The 20,445-nt window shown below is 43.8% G+C and overlaps 1 protein-coding gene and 1 long non-coding RNA gene across 18 annotated transcripts in view; one reads left to right on the top strand and one right to left on the bottom strand.

Moving 5' to 3' along the window:
* The window catches only part of LOC128323309 (uncharacterized), a 133,828-nt gene that overhangs the window by 57,785 nt on the left and 55,598 nt on the right, over positions 1-20,445 (bottom strand). The gene's annotated exons all lie outside the window — the stretch shown is intronic.
* On the top strand, positions 6,623-11,768 carry LOC128323316 (uncharacterized). Its single transcript, XR_008306197.1, has 3 exons — positions 6,623-6,773; positions 8,458-8,580; positions 10,497-11,768. It is a non-coding gene; the product is annotated as an uncharacterized LOC128323316 (long non-coding RNA).

Below are 20,445 nucleotides of genomic sequence, written 5' to 3'. Positions count from 1 at the left end.
GCATAGTTGACGGGGGGTAGATATGGAGGCACAGAGAGTCAGTGACGGAGTCCCAGGTCCTCCAAGCGGGATGGCCACTGCCTCTGCGCATGAGCTGTCAGTAGACAACACTGGAGGATTGGCAGGTTGCTTCATTGCGACTGGGGTGGACAGGGCACACCCCCACAAATAGAGGTGAAGTCTAGAGGCCCTGTTCCTTCATGCCTGCCCAGAGAAACTCTAGCAGTGATCACAGGCAGAAGCCATGTGAGTCTCCCCAAAGATTGAGACAAAGATTGTGGCCGTCTGTTGAGGGGATAGAGACCCAGCACTGAGAATAGCGTTTAAAAGCCACCTTGCCAACCATACACTCAGAACAGGCAAAAAAAAAAAAAAAAAATCCCCTCAAAGGGAGGGCCAAATATTGAGGGGGAAACTATACCCGAATCAAACAAGAAGCACAAAAGGCGAAAGAAATAAGTACAAGAGAAGAAAGGAAATAATAAAAATAAAAATAAATTAATTTTTTTTTAAATTATCTGTTTTCAGAAGAGCTTGTAAGGTGTCCCGAAATTATTCTCTTTCAGAGAACGAAAAAGAATTGAGGAAGAGGGTGCGGAGCACATGACCTAGGTGTCAAGGGGAGGAGCCTAACTACCTGTCAGGAGAGACAGAAAGAAGAGCTTTTGAGTTTTTTCCAGATGTTTTCTTTACACAGGTGTGAAGCCCATTTGTGTGATTCAGCAGAGAACAATTAGAAGAACTGCAGTTTCCATAGAAAGTCACATCCACAGGCTGAAATCCAAATAAAAATGTATTTGATTGAATACAAATAAGAGGTTTGATTACAATGCTAACGAGGGAATCCCCATGTGACTCAGACACTCTGGTGAACACATGTCCACATTCAATGCTTTAACTCTGCTACAGCTACAAACATGTGACTTGTGGGTGGGTGTTTGTGCTTTTAATAAGGGAAGAAGCCAGGAAGTCACTTATCCAGTGGAATGCTAATAGGAAGCTGCCTTATACTGAGTCAGGCCATTGGTTCATCTAGCTCAGTATTGTCTACTCTGACTGGCAGTGGCTTCTCCAAGGCTGCAGGCAGAAGTCTCTCTCAGCCCTATCTTGGAGATGCCAGGGAGGGAACTTGGAACCTTCTGCATGGAAGCATGCAGGTGCTCATCCCAGAGCGGCCTCATCCCCTAAGAGGAATATCTTACAGTGCTCACTTATGTAGTCTCCCATTCAAATGCAAACCAGGGTGGATCCTGCTTAGCAAAGGGTCATGCTTGCTACCACAAGACCAGCTCTCCAATGCAAGGGCTAGACTCTGCCTCCATGACCCAGTCTCTGGGGGAGAGAGAGACTGGGGCGGGGGGGGGGGAACCAATGCAGACTGCAGGAGGCTACTGGGAATCCAGAAGTGGAATTGGGGGGGGGGGAGACAATCTCTTGTACTGCCAGGCAAGTTTGAAGCGGGGGCAGCTAGTTTGAGTCTGCCAGGATCCTATTGAGAAAAAGGAAGACACAGGAGTTTGGGCGTGCAGGGCTCCCTATCAGTGGGAGGGACAATAGATATACTTTGCTAGTTCAACTGGCGAGAAGCAACCCTGCTTTGTGGCTTCTACCCCAGTCTAGTGCTGTCCCTCACAGGAGAGCACATATGAATGGTGTGAAACGCACCCCAGTCCTTTCGTCCATTTATTTTTATTCATTGTTCAATTTTTATACCGCCTTTCGTAAGGCATCTCAAGGCAATTTACAAGAGTTAAAACAAAACATCATAAAAATAACATTTAAAAACTTAAAATCAATTAAACAGCAAAACTCACAGAACATGCCTACCCCTGTCAAAAAAATCAACCAACCACCATTTTAAAAAAGACACAGAAGCAGGAGAGCTAGAGACCTGGCAGCCCCTAAGGGGTAAAAGCCTGACTAAAAAAGTTATTTAGTTGTTTAAAAGCAGCCACAGCCATTCTTCCAGCTTGCACTGTAAAGCTCTGTTGCCCTTGAACCAATTGCCATGAAGATAAGGCCTGCTGTGGATATAATGAAAGGAGTTTTGCTGTCCCACTCGCAAGGCCATGCCAATTGCTATAACTGCATATGGTGAACATTAGATTAGCTGAATCCAACAATTGCTAGTTTTAACTGTGTATTAGAGTCATAGCTACAGATAAACTTGGGGAAATCATGTATTCAGTATCTTTGCATATTCCTTGATGTGGGTACCTGGCCCCTTATTCATAGGAACACAGGAAGCTGCCATATACTGAGGCAGACCATTGGTCTATCTAGCTCAGTATTGTCTTCACGGACTGGCAGCAGCTTCTCCAAGGTTGCAGGCAGGAATCTCTCTCAGCCCTATCTTGGAGAAGCCAGGGAGGGGACTTGGAACCTTCTGCTCTTCCCAGAGCGGCTCCTTATTTATGAAAGCAACCCAGCCGTGACCCCACTTTTTCCTGTGTCGCCTTCCCCTCCTCTTTCCCTCTGGAATCCTGATGAAGGCTGTGAAGGCCCAGATGGCAGGAAAGGAGTATAGCATGTTTGACATCCTTATCAATCAAGGCTGAAGATGAGACGGAGGCAAGAAACAACACAGAGCATCAAGGAACTTCCCGTTCCTTGACCCTGGATATAGGAGATAAGAGCTGTAAAGTGTGATGCCAGAATGGAAGGGTGAGAACTGGATGAGATCTTCTGAGAGACAAGGACCCCGGGCATGGGATAATTGCACACCCTAACAACGGATGTGAAAAGGTGACAACAAGGAACATCAAAAGGCCAAGGATATAATAATCTGGGGTTCAGATCAGAAAGAGAGGGCCGATCCAGAGAGACAAGTCTCATCCCCTTTCCAATGCTGTGAAACACTCCGCCTCCATCTACTGCATCTTCATTCATCACATCATCTCTATGCTCCTTGGCAACTCGATTTATCAGGAAAGCTGTGGGCTGTCTACACATCAGAACTTTCCTGCTTCTTAACAGACTTCCCCCCCTTTCCTCTCCCCTCTTCCTTTCAAAAAAGTGTTTAATCCGTAAGCAAAGTAACAGCATCCCCAGTTTGCCAGTACCCTTTCTTATTGTATCCATTTGAAATTATTCTCAGTAAAGTTTGAAAACCCAACTTAGTCTGGTTCCTTCAGTCTCTTCACACATCCCTGGGTCAAGATCCCTCAGACTGGGTGAAAACCACTTCATAACAATGGGCCTTCTTTGTGTGGACAATGGAACCTGACTCAAGACCATTGCCAAAAAATGGAATGCTGCTCATGAGTGGGGCTCCCCAATCCTGAAGGATTGGTAGTCCCAGTGTCCCCTGAGGCCACCCCCCAATGAGAAGGTGACCAAACTTCCCTGACCTTGGTGATGACAGAGACAGATACACCAGGAACAATACAAGGAACCCCTTAGCCTAGCCTGACAGTAACACATGGGCACTCCATAAAAATGGTGGGGGCGGGGGGATCACGAGAGAAGGGGAGAGGTTCCAGAGACAAAGAAAGTGGAGAAGCCCCCTAAACGACTGCTCTCTACATAAACAAAAGGGGAGCCTGGATCCTTGACAGTGAAGTGGTGAGATTATGGGAAAGCAGAGGGTCACAACCTCCAGGATGGATCCCAGGTGTTCCACAAATTGGAGGGGTTCCTGCGGACTATCTTTATAGGGTGAAAGATGCCCCGTACAGTGAGGACTACATGCTGTAGTGGGGCTTCCTTGGGTTAATGGTTAGCTGGTGTAGTGTCTGGTAGAGAACAATAGGTTTCAGGGTAGTTAACAGTTACCTGAGGGTCTGATTTTCTGAGGAGGATGTAAGCCGAGGACTCTGGGGATTAGTATTATCCAAGGGACGGGACTGAGCTGACGTCATACTGAGGTTAGGAGGGCAGCAATGTGACTTAAGTGGAAGGGGAGCCATGACTGCCTTGCCCTAGGATCTCAGGAAAGCTGCAGTCTCCATAAGGGAAGCTCATTTTGGGGTGAACAATTTGGGCTTTTATAAGATAGGGAGCAGCTGTTGGGCTCCTTATGAGACTCCTAGTGACACTTTCTTGCTCCTGGATCCTCTTGTGGGCAGGCAGGCAGGTCCAAACTTCATGTCTACTTCGGAGTGGGGTGGGGGGTGTATGGAGGCTGACTTCTGGACCTCCTAATCACCGGTTCCTGGAGCCTTACGAATTCCCTTTGGAGAGGTTTGCTGCTCATACAGAGCAAAGCAATTGGTGCTTAGAATCTGGACTTCAAATAGATTTTAAACCAATTTAAATATAGTACAACCAGCATTATTAATCAGTTTTGAAAGGAAATGCATTCTCCCCGAAGACTTCACTCAAAATACTTGTATAGTAACCCATTTCTGAATCCTGTTGAGGATCATTTGCCCATTATTCATTTTGAAACTTTTCCTCTTCAACACCTCCCTCAGGTCTGTTACTGGTATCAAAGATGGTGGGATGAAGGACGGGGGGGGGGGGGGGGGAGAGTAGTGATGAGAGGCAGGTTGTGGGGGAGAATCAGTAAACTAGATAACATCCCCTCACACCTTCCAATTCTTCCTTGCAAAAGCCACTCCCCATCCCCATTAACATATAAGGTACACAGGGGACTTCGAATCCTCCACTTGTCTCATAACATATATGTTGAGTCACTAACATACACAAGAGACCTTCCAACAATAATGCAAAAGCTCCTGTCTGCGAGGTATACAAAGCAGTCCAGTGTAAAAAAAAGGAGTCAGAAATAATGGCTCAGATCTAGACTATTGATGTGGGCATGTAAAATGAGCTGCACGCCTGCTTTGGGAACTAGTTTCATGTTGCCCAGGATGCAGTGGAGAGGGCAAATTTTGGGTTCCTACCATCTCCTCAAATTGCCCTGTAACTGGCAGAAATAAGTTGCCTAGCCCTTCTGGACATACTTCCATGTGTTGCAGATCACTTCCACCAAGGGAAGTAAAAATCCCCTCATCGTTCCTTTCCACTGATGTACCATTCTGCAACATACAGAAGTATTTCTCTGAGGGCTGTGTGCAAGGCAGAATCCCCAAATTTGCCTTCCCCAAATTAGCTTTAGTGGGGAAGGTTGCCAAATCAAGCACTAAGAATTCCATTCTGTGTTCCTTCTGGTAGTCCAGAATGGAACCAATGTCTTCAAGTTATTGTAGCAACAGTAATCTAGCAGAGAAAAGCATTACCAGATATCCAGCGTAACTCTCTCACAAAAAAATCACTACTGTAAATGGGTGAGAATGTCTTCAATTAAAAAACTCCAACAGATTCTCTGCTGGCCGATTATCATGGTTTACGCTTTTTCTTTTAAGTACCTCAAGGATGCTGGGAGCAGTTTATCCAACTCTTTTAAAAGAGTCGGGGTTTTTTCTTCCCAGATAAAACTCCTAACAAATGTTAAATCAGATAAATGTACAAGTGGCACTGGGGGGGGGGAGCAGTGAACCAACTGCATGAAACAGAGAGGGAGAGGCAAACACAGATGACTCAGTTGGCAACTTGATTTACTCATAAATACAGTAGTCAGAAGCAAAGCAAAGATAGGGGTTGGGCGTGGGGAGAGCTTGCTCCATGAGAACAAAAATTCTGCAATTCCTTTTTTAAAGTCACATCTGCATGCACCCCAAGCTTCCTAGTCAGCAAATATCTATTATTGCAAAGATTGTTTTTTTTACCCAAGATGCAAATTAATATTCATTTCCAATTATTCTGAGCATTGACATTTTTTATACAACTTACTTGTAGAAATTACTAAAAATACACACAACAGTTGTTTAAAGTAGGAAAAACACATCTACCTCACCATTTTTATCCGAGCTGCTCTTCTTTGCTAAGCAAACTTTGCTTTCAGATGTAAAACCTCCAGGAAAGATGAAACCTCCAGGAAACGGTTTGCAAAGCAAGGTGAGGGGAAAACAAGTCAGCAAATGGTGTGAGCAAATGAGAAAAACTGCTGTTGAGTCTCAGGAGGAGATACAAAAACAAGCACAGGAGGAAACAGGAGAAACAAATGCAAGGCTACAGGAGAGAACAGCTTAATTGGAATGCCTGTGGGCTTTTAAAACAACTGGAGGTTTCACACAAGCATCTGCTGAAGGAAGATGTAAGAGAGAGAAAGTTTTTAGAACCTCCCACATGGGTACATATCGGCTTTAATTCCACACCAATCAGGAGTTCACAGCTTTCTGAAGATGTGGAAACTTTTAAATACCACCACATGGAAAACCCAAAGAGTTCTAGTGAACAGTCACATATGGGGCAAGTTCCGTGTTTCCCCAAAAATAAGACAGTGTCTTAAATTAATTTTAGCCCCCAAAAATGCACTAGGGCAATTAGCGGTACATCAGAAATTACTGCTAGGTCTTACTTTCGGGGAAACAGGGTTGCTAACTACAAGTCTCAATTATAGGAAGCTCTCTCATATTCCTGGGCAATAACTTTGCAGCGGGCGGGAGGGGGGACCATTGGTTACTTAGAGTGAAGGCTTCCTCTTGCTGTTGGATTTGAGGACATCTCATGGGTTATCCTTCCCATGTTGCTCCAGTAGGCAGGACTATGTAAAATAGTTTAAGAAAGCTTTAAAACCCTGGGAAGGAGAAACCCCACCCATTTCTGAATAGCCAACTTGAGAAAAACAGAGGAGCTAACAGGAAAAACAAGAAGTGCAAAGAGCAAACACAACTCCTGAGATATACTTCCCCCCTGCAGTAGATGTGGGCACCTAAGCGGATGGGCCGAGATATCCTCAAATCCAGCAGCAAGAAACAGCCTTCAGGGTAAGTAACCAGTGTTCCTTTCCCTGCTGCTGAATGAGGACATCTCATGGGACATGCCACAGCTAAAAATCCTCAGATGGGAGCACCCAGGTCTACTGCGGAAGGAATAACTGTTGCAGAATGCGGCCTCTGCTATGTGATGTAAGACTATCTTATGATGTCTCAAAAAGGTTGATGGGGATGACTATGTTTCTGCCTTACAAATTTCTGACAGAGGAGTATTAGTTGAAAATGCTGCCATTATTACAGCTGCTCTGGTAGAATGAGCAGAAAAACGTAGATCGGTTGATAGCTTTAAGGTAGCATACGTCAGCAAATGAAAGCCTTGATTCACCTGGCTATAGTGGAGATGGAAACTTTTTGACCCATGGAGATAGGTAAATACAATACAATAAGGCATCAGAGGATCGAACTGGTTCAGTACGATGGATGTAGACTTCTAAACATCTCCGGACATCCAGCTTGTGCCAAGCACATTCTGACAGGTGGATAAGGTTGGAGCAGAAGGATGGTAAAGCATCCTTCCTGAGATTGGTGGGGAAAAGATGGAACCTTATGCATGAAGGACGGATCTGGAATCAGGATTACTGAGTCCAGAGAAAATATGCAGAGTTGTTTGTTTACTGAAAGAGCCTGGAGTTTAGACAACCTCATAGTTGAAGTAATTGCTACTAGGAAGGCCAACTTATACTATAGTTTATGCAGTGATATAGAACGCATAGGTTCGAATGGAGGGCCCTGTAATGCCCCGAGAATCATGTGCAAATTCCATGTTGGATAATGGTGTACTGTAGGTGGTGAGAGCAGTGTGGTTCCCCTCAGAAAACATTTAAAGTGAGATTGGATAAGATGGGTAAAAAGAAAATAAGAATATAAGAATAGCCCTGCTGGATCAGGCCCAAGGCCCATCTAGTCCAGCATCCTGTTGCGCACAGCACCACCAGATGCCGCTGGAAGCCACAGGCAGGAGTTGAGGGCAGGCCCTCTCTCCTGCAACTGGTACTCAGAGGCATCCTGCCTTTGAGGCTGGAGGTGGCCTTTAGCCCTCCAACTAGTAGCCGATGATAGACCTCTCCTCCATAAAGTTATCCAATCCCCTCTTAAAGCCATCCAGGTTGTTGGTTGTCACCACATCTTGTGGCAGAGAATTCCACAAGTTGATTATGCATTGTGTGAAAAAATACTTCCGTTTGTTGGTCCTAGATTTCCTGGCAATCAATTTCATGGGATAACCCCTGGTTCTAGTGTTATATGAGAGGGAGAAGAATTTGTCTCAAGATGGGCCCAAGGCCCAGCTAGTCCAGCATCCTATTTCGCACAGTGGCCCACCAGATGCTGCTGGAAGCTCTTCCTGTGGAGATACCAGCTGTAAGCCCAGTGCGTAGACTGCCTTATTTAAGAGGGGGATAAAATCCTCTGGGATAAACGATGTTTGTTGTGTAGAAAAAGAATCAGTGAGTTGGTCATCTGACCATTCTCCCTCCTCTCTAAATTCCAGACAAGGATCCAGGACCCCTGGAATCACAGGTCCCCCTATCAGGGACCTGTGGGGCAGGCACCTGAGGTATGTGCAGGTCACGGGAGTCATAAACTGAGATCTCAAAGGGTGTGGAGGCTTCTGCCTCTTTTTGGATGTTTTGGCTGACTGCTTGCTGCCCATTCTTTTTGTTCTTTGCCCTTCTAGGTGGACTAGGCGAGGAGGATGAAGATTCTCTCCTGCTCCATTTACACTCTCCCCTCTTAGATCTCCTGTTCTGCTGAAGAGATGTTTCCAGCATCTTCTGGAACCATGTCTGCCACACAAGAGGTACTGAATTCTGCATGTCTATGGGGGTGAACTTCTCCAGTTAGTTCAAGAATACCAGAAGGGATACCTGGTCTCCCTGACCTGGCAGTGTCCTGCTGAGAGTCACTGTGATTCATTCATGGCCACGGCAGACCTCTGGTGCCCCACCCTTGCACCCACATTAAGCACAGTTCTGGTTTTGTGCGTCTTTCTGGGTGGGCCGTTGGGGCCTGCACAGTCTGACTGCACATCGACCTGCTCTTCATACTCTCTCCTTGCTGCTGAGGACCTAGTCTCTCTGTAGGTGTTCTGGGAGCATTCTTTGCGGCTTTTGTGTCATCCATGGTTGGAACTGGGTGGTCCCGATAGGGGTGACATTATTGGGGCTAGCCTGGGGTGAGCCGATTGCAGTGTCAGCGAGAGGCCTCCTGTTCCCAGGGCGCTGCCTGAAGGTTGCTCCCCATACTGGGATCCTGGGGCAGTTGGGAGGAGGGTTGCCTCCCTATGTTGCAGAGTGTTTATTAGGGATGTGCACGAATGGTCTTCGGCACCGGCGGGGGTAGTACTTTAAGGGTGGGGGAGGGTGTACTCACACACACCCCGCCGCGTTTTCCCCACCGGCGCTCTGTAAATTTTAAGCCCCTTGGGGTGGCAGCGTTCCTCCCTGCCACCCCGTTCCCCCCGTCGGCTGGAAGTGGCCGGAAGTTGCGAGCGCGCATGCGCCTGTCCAATTCCTGTCTCCAAAAACAAGGGGGAGGGGGAGAAGCAGACTGGAAAAGGAGAAGGTGGTTTTAAAAAAAATAGAGAAAACCAAAAATGATATTACCAAGGACCAAGGAGGAGGAAAAAATGAGGCACTGAGCAAGAGGCATTAGATAAAAAGATAAGGCTTTGAAAGGGAGTAGGAAAAGGTTGTCTCTGAAGCAGATGCAAGACTAACAGAACTGGATGAGGTTTCTCCTTCCCAGGTTTTCAAGCTTTCTTAAGCTATTTTACATAGTCCTGCCCAGTGTTCCCTCTAAGGTGTGTGGATGTGCACATGCACACTTTTTAAAATGTCTGATCAGTTTTTACATCCCGCTCAGATGCCAGGAAGGTCCCACTCTGAATATATGTGCACACACACTGTCTTGATACTGCCACCCAGAACAAAGCTCATTCTGCACAGAGACAAAATTAGAGAGAACACTAGTCCTGCCTACTGGAGCAATGTGGGTAGGATAACCCACGAGATATCCTCATCCAGAAGCAGGGAACAGTTGCTTTGCACTTTAAAGCATGTTTGAAACATGGGAGGTCTGAGATAAAAGGAATTCTGTTTAGAAATGAACTGCAAGTCACCTTTGTTGCTAAAACCACACCCACCTAAAGGAGATGGACTCCATGTCAGCACACAAAATCTCACACACCCGCCATTGATGCTATGATCAAAGGAGGGGTAGCCATGAAGCTTGACTTATACTCATATGGATGTCAAGTACAGTTGCAAGTCTGGTGATTCAGCAAGCAAAATGCCGTGTTACTTCTGGGCATGAGTTAGGTGTAAGGTATTTGGGAAATTAAGATTAATTAGGGGATTTTGGGGGGACGGGGTGGCTGTGTGGTTTTTTTGTGCTAGTGTGGTGGTTTTACCTTTACAATTGTAATTTATCGTTAGGACCAACAGAAGGATTGGAACCTAGAGAAGTGGAAAGATATTGGGAGACCTAAAAGCACTCACTCAATATAACACAGAACAGACCATGGAACAAAAAGATCTGGAATCAAAGAAGTGCATTACAGGAGATAGGAAAATATTTAGAAAGATGAGCATTTTGATATTGCAGCCTTTGTTTCAGAACTATTTGTAGTGGAGGTTCTGCTGTAAACATTACCCATCAATAATGAAAGTAGCAACTAATGAAACAATACCAGTTCAGTTTTCTCTCTTCTCCAAGAGGGAACTGCCTCTCTAGGTTCAAAAGGAGCAGTGGTTCGACTACAAAAGAGGAATCGCACGGGAAATATACATATCCTGTTTGGTTTCTACAGAATTTGCAAAATGGATAGAAGAAAGGAGTACTCTACACTAAGACCATAATGGAAACCTGTTTTAAAGTACTAAAGCTAATTTGAAATATAATACTAAAATGTATAGCTATCATATACATTTGGATGATCACAGTGATGTGTCACAATCTGGGCCATAAGTATAAGAAAATACTTATACTGTATTTTTATTCTGAAACTATCAGTATGAAAAAAGCTAAAAATAAAAGCTACTTCCACACAAGCAAACGAGAACAAGTGAAGCAGACATTTATTGGCTGAAGTCCTAATGATTTTAATGGGACTTCAGTAATACCAGCTACTTCTGCATGGAATTCAACCAATTATGTTTTCTTTAGCTTTCTGAGGTTTTAAATATGTATTACTACCACATTATAGGTGCTGGCAGAATAAGATTCTTGGAGTTTAGTTCAATGACTTCTTATGTATCTTGAGAGCAATCAGGAGATACTAGCTGCATGGAAAAAGGTTTATGTTGCAGAGGCAGCAGCATTATATATTTTCAAAGCCTCTTTTAGCATTATAGATCAAGAGTACTGCTATCTTTACTCTGGACGTTTCAGCTAGGTGACATTTAGCAAACCTTTACCCACAAGACATATTATAAAGCTCTCTTTTAACTTTGTTAACTTATTTGTTAACTTATTGCAACTAATTGGTTATTGCTCCCCTACCCTCATGCATCCAAAACACTACTAGTAACTTGAATGTAGCTTATTCTAATATACGAACATTCAGAACATAACTTACCAAGAACCTTTAATAGAAAAAACACCACATCTCAGCATCTATTTTCTGTGTACACCAGGGGAGGAACTTTAATAGAGATGAGATTATTGGTTCAAAAAGCCAGTTGTACCCTGCATCGGGGAGCTACAGAGCCTCCAGCGGAGCTGCCATGCTTCGGCCAGGAGTCCAGCCGATGGAAGGAGGATGGATGGAACTGTGTGAGCGAGGTGCGTGCACCGCCACTGACAGGGTGCCACAGAGAGGCTACCCATCTACTGAACATGGGCGCACTCTTCCCTTGCTATGCCCCGGTGGACATCAGTCACGCTTGCTTCCAAATATAGCTAACAAAGTAAACTCTTTGCAACACAATCTCAAGGTCTCATGACTGATCTTTTTGTAAGCAACCAACCTAATCGAATTGAGGGACACCTCTGGGGCATACATATGGATTCTCCAAATCCTAGCCCCTAACAGAGTTAGGCATCAATTTCTGAATAAGTGCCGTCTTATTCTCAGATGTATCCTCAACATTTCAAGGGCAAGAAACACTCTTATTTTTTTAAAATGGAAATCTGTCAACATTCTTGCCAGGCAATTGTGAATGAGCACATTTCTAAGCCCTTCCATGACCCCAAACCTCACTCCCTTCTCATCACAAGGACAGCCTTTCTCTGAAGCGATTTTATTTTAAACTGCAAGCCTTTTGGGGACAGGGAGCCACCTTCTCATTCTTTTTGCTCCTTATTTCTATTTGCATAGAAAGTTGGGTTGAGAAGTGGTATATAAATAATAAAATGATTCTCCCCGGGGTTGCAAGTGCCGCTGGAGCACCAGTGGTTGCAATCATGGGAAGAATCTTTGAGTACAGCAGTTCTCTCTTCAGGCAAATGCTGTCCTTCCAGAACGTGGCAACATTCAAATCATGTCAGCAAGGGAGTGGAGCTGATAGGTGTGCTCTTGTGAATGTTGTACTGGGGCACAGTGCTCAGAACTGAATGCTTGAATCAGGCTAAGAACTCGAGGAGCACAAAAAAACACCATCACTCATCCTGGTTTGGGACTACACCAAAGCACAGCAAAGCCTGTACAAATACAGGGACCAGAAATAAAGTACCAGCATAAGAAATAAAACTGAAGAATACATACTCTGCACAAATACCCATAGAACTGTAAGCCAATGATGGCTGCAGTCTGCTAGTTCACAACTATGGCCAGAACTAAACATTCCAGAAATAAAGGCCAGACTAAACTAATGGAGAATAGGCAATATACCAATTTTGTCTTAGCCTAGCTCACCAAATTGCTTGCCCGGCATAACAAGGGAAGCAGATGTTGCATACTGGCATAGGCTCTTTCTTTTCCATGGGAAGAGGTTTCAGAAAGTGCTTGTTTTTCTGTAGGTACTTCAGCAGAAGAAAGAGAAGCAGTCTGGTTGGGATGGTCTTCAACAGCCTGACTGTCTTTCAGCTGCACCTGTAAATATTTTTAGATGTGCTGTCCCTATGAAAGATGGGGGACTTGGCCAAGTCAAGTTTAGACATGAACAATGGTATATCCCTATGCCCAAGAAAATGTTTCTGTATTAATACTAAAGGGTGAGACTCCCCTCTCTTCCTATTAAAGGACAGGCAGATACACACAGAGACTAACTCCTTAACATCACAAGTATATAAAATGCTGACTTGTGGCCAACAGTTATTTTCTCATTTCATATATGGAAGCCAAAATTTTCTGTCTCCCCATCTAATCCACATAGGATACAATACCTAGCTGGATTTAAGCCTCAGAACCACTTTCACTTTTTGCCTCAGTTGCACAGATAACTGGAGAAAAAATAGCCTTTGATGGTTGTGTGACTGAAACAGAGAGAATCCCATTATGAGAACACACACTTTGGTTTGTACAGCTCAATTTTTCTCTCCTTCCTTTGAGAGTGGAAGATTCTCAGAGATGATGGGACCATGGCTAGGGTAGAGCATGCTTGCCTGTAGGTCTTTAATCTTGGGACCATATATTGACCTACAGATATCTGAGGGAGAGGGGTCATACCTCACAGTTGGTTTTAAGGAAAGAAACCACAATGTTTACAGATGGTCAGAGCCCTTATCAATCCCACCAACAAAGAAAAGGCAAAGTTGCATTTTCAGAAAAGTAGCTTTCAGACCTCATTGTGGCAGAAAATGTTAAAATGTTAATGCAGCTCTAAAAGCCAGTTCAGATGAAACAAATTTGCATTATCTTTGAACATTGACAAGAATAATCAATCTGTGCATAAAGGCAATACACTGAATTCCTTAAAGTGGTGTTTCCCAAACTTTTAATACTTGGGGCATAATTAATTTTTAAATATTTTCTTGATCAGCATACAGAATAGCCAGGTATCTTCCTTACAACTTCAGGATAAGAACAGCCCTGCTGGATCAGGCCAAAGGCCCATCTAGTCCAGCATCCTGTTTCACACAGTGACCCACCAGATGCCTCTGAGAAGCTCATCAGGCAAGAGGTGAGAGCATGCCCTCTCTCACGCTGTTCCCCTGAAACAGTGTTTATAGGCATCTTGCCTCTAAATAGTCTAGTTAATATTGCTTTGCAGTACAGAGCTCTGTAAGAGAGCTCATGGTTTGCATGCAGAAGGTCTCAGGTTCAATACACAGCATCTCTAGTTAAAAATGATCTCACTATCAGAAAAGAGACCCAGGAGTGTGACTTCTAGTAATAGTAAACAGTACTGATAGATAAGACTAGTGGTCTTAGTACAATACAGCTTTGTATGTCCTATCTGCCTAGGAATATATCTAATGAACACGTAACACACATTAGGTTGTCCTTTTACTTTCAAATAAAGTATTTTGTATTCACACTGAAGCAGAGACAGTAACTTAAAATGAGTTTGAACAATTAATATTCAATAATCAGGATATTTTATTTAGCAAAACATGGAATCCCCTCCCCAGAGATCATACAGATTAAAGTGGGATAAAGATAATCCGGAGAAAGTATGGTCTTATATGTTTTCACAAGGGATAATCTATTGGCCCTCCCTGTAGCTACGAGAAAAATGTTTTAAAATAGCACATAATGCCTTGAAAAACGAACAATATTTATAAAAGTTGTGAAGGCAAATGTTGGCTAGTGGTAAGGGAACGTGCATAATGTGGTGGTAGAATTGTAATCATGCCAAATTTGGACAATGTTTATAACATCTATGATCTATATTTTATCTACAGTTATCCAAAGACTTAAAAGATCTGTCTCAAGTTAGAATGAGAGATGGTAGAATACCATAAGCTCTATATTTGCTAACTACTACAAGATTAGTTTTGGCTGGACACTGGAAAGATCCTAACCCTCCTAATAAAATCAGAGTGGGTACTTGAAACGCTGGGAATTGTCCAAGCTGGTGAAGATTTCTGCATATAGGAGGATCTTAGGAATGTAGGAAGCTGCCATATACTGAGTCAGACCATAGGTCCATCTCGCTCAGTATTGTCTACACAGACTGACAGCGGCTTTTCCAAGGTTGCAGGCAAGAATCTCTCTCAGCCCTATCTTGGAGAAGCCACAGAAGGAACTTGGAACCTTCTGCTCTTCCCAGAGCAGCTCCATCCCCTGAGGGGAATATCTTGCAGTACTCACACATCAGGTCATGGGTCCACTACTTGTAATTTTGCATAAAGGCAGTTTGGTAATTAGTGAGGAGAGTTAGACCCGTGTATCCACGGATCAGGGGTGGCCAGAACAGCTGCAATTTTGTGTTCAGGGGCTGTTTTATGGCTCCTTTACTAAGAAAAATGGGGATGGGGCTTGATTTTGGGCCAATTTTCAGCACCATGGCTGCCTCTGGAGCAGGCTTCCCTAAACTGTGGCCCTCCAGATGTTGCTAAACTACAACCCCCAGCATACCCAGCCACAATAAATTGTGGCTCAGGATGCTGGGAGTTGTAGTTCAGCAACATCTGGAAGGCTGCAGTTTGGGGACGCCTGCTCTGGAGCATGGCAGGGCTCTTTTGGGGGTGATTTGGTGGGGGAAGTGTGTGGGGGGGAACCGTGATTTTCATCTGATTTTGGGCAGTGCAGTAAAGTAAATCCCCTTAATATCCTGGTATCATGGATTCACTATCCACCACCACCCTGCAAATAATGAGGTTCTCCTGTATACAAGACTAGAAAAGGGATTTTCAAAAAACATGCCTATGCTGGGAGACATAATTTACAATTTATGGGGAAAGGGCCATTAACTCATTGGATACCAATTACAACCATGAATATCTGAAACTGTTTTAAGGTCCTGCTATAAAAAATAAGATTGCTTTATGTATTTATATGTTTAAATTAGAGATATTTTTCTTTTATGGATATCCTAATTGTTATATACTTAAACCATATTTGAATAGTTATCTTTATTAATTTTTGAACATATAATTAATCAACATTCACATTTAAAGGAATTGTTTAGGTATTTATCTACAACCTAATCTTAATTTATAATGTATTTATAACCTGTTTATGAATGTTAAGTATATCATCTGGTTGTTTGATGGCCACATATTGGCATCTTGTACTATCATTTGTAACTTGGAAAAAAACTTTATTAAAAACAAACTGGTTGTTTATAAATTTATAGTAGTATCGATACAAATAGTAATAATTTCCCACCCAGCTGCCCAGTCAAAGCTTAAACTTCAAACTACAATCATCTAGTTTCCAAGGCAGGTATTATATGGAAGGGAGCAGAGCACAAAGCCTGCATATCTTGCAGCTTGCACATTTAATATAATGCCTGGAACCGAAGGATAAGATAAGGAGAAGGGTTGGGAAGTACTGTGTACCACCCCACCTAAAAATATTCCAAGAATGTCTGAAACATTCCTAATGGCTTGGCTAAAGCTGTTTGAATGGGGGCGGGGGGGGGGATTAATCAGTCATTCAGGTGTTTATATACCAATATATAATTTTATCTTTAGAGAATTGTGTTATCTTTTGCTCAGTAAGATAAAGAGTATGAGGGGTGGGGCAGACAGAGGGCAATTCAGACTGCAAAGAAAAAGAGAGTAAGGCTATTCAAGTATCTGGATTGTTTTGAATTCAGCACTTTGACATACACACATACATACATAAATATATATTTCCCCCCTGAATAATGTATATGTTTGTATGTGTGAGCCACCTGATGGTGCAGCAGGGAAGCAACCTGCCTAAAGAACAGAAAACTGTTGGTTCAAATCCCTGCTGGTGTGTTTCCTAGAATATGGGAGACTCCTATATTGGGCAGCAGTGATATAGGAAGGTGCTGAAAGGCATCATCTCATACTGCGTGGGAGAAGGCAATGGTAAACCACTCCTGTATTCTACCAAGAAAACCACACGGCTCTGTGGTCACCAGGAGTAGAGCTCAAAGTGGTCTACATGGTTATGTTTATCTCTACCACAACCCAAAGAGATAGGCACAGCTGACAGATAAGTAACTGGCCAAGAGTCATGCAGTGAACTAAACATACTGATCAAGAACTTTGTTATACAGGTTTCAAAGAGCAGTAAGATAGTGGGCAATATGAGAATATCCATCACTGATATCTGCTGACTTGGGTAGCTGACATGGACGATATCCATTTAATTACAAATTAGCCTGTCCAATGTAAGGATGTGCACGAACTGCGGTTCAAGCACTTTTTGGGCAAGGGGACTAGGAACTTTAAGAAAAAGGAGAGCAGGCCCTTACCTGCTCGCTGCAGCCCCATGCAGCTTCCTTCTGGGGCGGTGCGCATCCCTAGAAGCACTGTGCAGCATTAGCACACACACGGCATCTGTGCATGCGTGGGTGCCATTTGTGTGGTCAGCATGTGTGCTGACGCCACACGGAGCTTCTAGAGACATGCATTGCCCCAGCAGGAAGCTGCATGAGGCAGGGGTGAGCAGATAAGGGCCTGCTCTCCTTTTTCTTAAAGTTCCCAGTCCCCCTGCCCAAAAAGTTCTCAAACTGCAGTTTGAACCGTGATTTGTGCACATCCCTAGTCGATAGTTAATTGCTTCAAATCTCCTGCTGAGTAGACCTGAATATAAAAATAAACCAAATGAAGATTTTAAAAAATAGAAAACCAATTTCTCATTATAAAATTATTTGAGAGAACACTTTTGTCTGGCCTGTCAATTGTTAATTGTTTTAAACCTACTGCTGAGGGCTTAAAAAGCAAACCAAGTTAAGATAAAAAGTTGTAAGCCAATTTCTCATTGTACAACTGCTTGGGGAAAATGATTTTGCATCTGCATTTATGGATATTCGTTTTTCTCTAATCAGTTTTGCAGTGATACAATAGTTACAGGAGATTTTAACACTGAATAATGAAAAACAGTGGCCAACATTCTGACAAAGTGGGTGTGCTTCAAGGGATTGTGGCGACACGCCAGGATTCCTCACGCAACACTGCATGCCTATGTTGTAGCAGAGCCCTTAAGAGTTCAGAGCACATCCTGCTCTCTGGAAGGGCTCTGAAAGATTGGAAGCATATCACTGAGGGAGTGATGTGTTTCTGGTCTTGCAGAGTGCTTCCGGAGCACAAGGAGCACTCAGATGACGACGACTCTGGCACAGTAGCTTGAGAATTGGGCGAGTTGCATGAGGGCTCTTGCTGTGTGCCCACAAGGCAGTGTTAGTCAGGATGTCAGCCACTATCGTTTATCAAACCTCAGTGAAAACATCAATCCAGTGTGTAGCAGCTCTGGAAAAAAATTCGAGGCTAGAGATCATTAGGAAAGGGGTTGAAAACAAGACTGCCAGTATCGTATGCTAGATCTATGGTGCAGCTACATTTGAAAGACTGCCTACAGATCTGGTTGACCCATCTAAAAAAAAGAAGAAGAAGAAGAAGAAGGGGAAAAAGGCATTGTAGAGCTGGAAAAGGTGCAGAAATGAGCAACCAAAATAATCAGGGAACTGGAAAGGCTTGCCTGTGAAGAAAGGCAAAAGCACTCAGGGATTTTTAGTTTAGGAAAAAAGGCAACTGGTGGGGGAGGATCCACATGTCATTCGTTTATAGAACTATGCATGGTACAGGAAGAAAAACAAGAGAGGAAAAAGGGTTTTATCCTCTCCATAACACTAGAATTCTAGGTCATCTAATGAAACTAGCTGGCAGTAGATTCAAGGAACATAAACAAAAGAACTTTCAAAGAACAGTAGACAAATTCATAGAGGCAAGATCTATCAGTGGCTATACGGGATGACATTATACATCAGTTGCTAAAGAACAACAGTGAAAGAGAATCCTTACTTTCATGTCCCGTTTGTGGACTTGCTAGGTTTCTAACCTCGAATTCACAGATATTGTTGGACTACAATTCCCATCATCCCCAGCCACAATGGCAAGTTGGAAAGCCCTGTCCTAGAGGAATCTGGTACAGAACCTGATGGACTTTTAGTCTGATTAAGCAGGGCTCTCCTTATGTTTCTATTTATTTATTGCATTTCTAGACCCCACCCCACCCCACCCCATCAAAGGCTCTGGGTGGTGCACAACAAATTTTTAAAAACCACCACATTACAACAAACACCATTTTAAAACATACTGCTTAAAACAATATAAAACAATTTAAAGACAATTCATGGCCACTTAAAAACCAATTAAAATACCTGAACACAATTTAAAAACCTTGGAAGCCCAGGCCAAACAAGTAGGTTTGTAGGGCTCTCTTGAAGGCCAACAACGAGCCTAAATTACAGATATCTGCTGGGAGTGCATTCCATAGGCTAGGAGCAGCTACAGAGAAGGCCTGGCTCTGAGTCACCCACCAGACATACTGGTGGTAACTGGAGACTGACCTCTCCAGATGACCTCAATGTGTGATGGGGATCCTATAGAAGAAGGCGCTCTCTAAGTTAGCCCAGATCCAAGCCGATCAGGGCTTAAAAGGTAATAACCAGCACTTTGTATTTTGCCCAGAAACATATTGGCTGCCAGTGCAACTGTTTTAAAAACAGGCATAATATGGTCTCACTGGGTTACCCCAAAGACCAGTCTGCTTGCCGCATTTTGAGCTAACTGAACTACATACAAAGGCAGCCCCACATAGAGCACATTGCAATAGTAGAGCCTGGAGGTTACCAGCTCATGCACCACTGTTTGGAGATCACTCTCTTCAAGGAATGGACGCAGCTGTCGAATCAGCCGAAGTTGATAGAAAGTGCTGCTGGCCGTAGCCTACACCCGAGATACTAGGGTGAGGCCTGGATCCAAGAGCACTCCCAAGCTGCACACTTGTTCCTTCTGGGGGAGTGTAACCCCATCCAGCACAGGAAAAGCTAACTCATCCCTCAGAGTCTGATCCCCCTCAATGAGCACCTCCATCTTGCTTGGATTCAGCTTCAGTTTGTTATATTCCTTATCCAGCCCTTACTACCTGTAGGCAGGCATTTAGGGAGTGAATGACATTTCCTGATGATGAAGATGACAAGGAGAAATAGATTTGGGTGTCATCAGCATACTGATAACACCCTGCACCAAATCTCCTGATGACCTCACCCAGCGATTTCATGTAGATGCTAAAAAGCATTGGTGACAGAATGGAGCCCTGAGGGCCTCCATATAATATCTCCCATTTCGAAGAGCAACCATCTCAAAGCTCTACCATCTGGAATCTAACCGAGAGAGATAGGAGCGGAACCACTGCAAAGCAGTGCCTTCTATCCCCAACTTCCCCAGGTGATCCAGAAGGATACCATGCTCAATGGTATCGAATGTCACCGAGAGATCCAAAAGAACCAGCAGAGTCATTCTCCCCTGTCGATTCCTTAGTAAAGGTGTAAGAAATTAGATACTTCGGAATTCTCTCTTCATAGGTGGGGAATGGAAAACTCAGGTCCTCAGAAGTCTAGGTTCTTTGCCTTATGCTTAGCTTGCTTTGTTCCTCCAGGACTCATAAAAGCACACAGACAAGAAATGAAAAGTTAACAGTAACAGTAAAGTTAACAGCGAGCGCTCCACAAACCTGGTTTTCAAGATCGTGAGTAGCCACGGCACGGTTAAGAGACTGGGGCTATTCTCATGATTGTAAAAATTGGGCTAGCCTCCGCTAGCCCGATTTTCTGTAATCGTGAGAACCACCGGGCTC

The sequence above is a fragment of the Hemicordylus capensis genome, chromosome 4 (genome assembly GCF_027244095.1).
Source record: "Hemicordylus capensis ecotype Gifberg chromosome 4, rHemCap1.1.pri, whole genome shotgun sequence".
In the NCBI taxonomy this organism is placed as follows: Eukaryota; Metazoa; Chordata; class Lepidosauria; order Squamata; family Cordylidae; genus Hemicordylus; species Hemicordylus capensis.
Note: the sequence above shows the minus strand (reverse complement) of the source record. Positions and strands in the feature narration are given on the sequence as shown.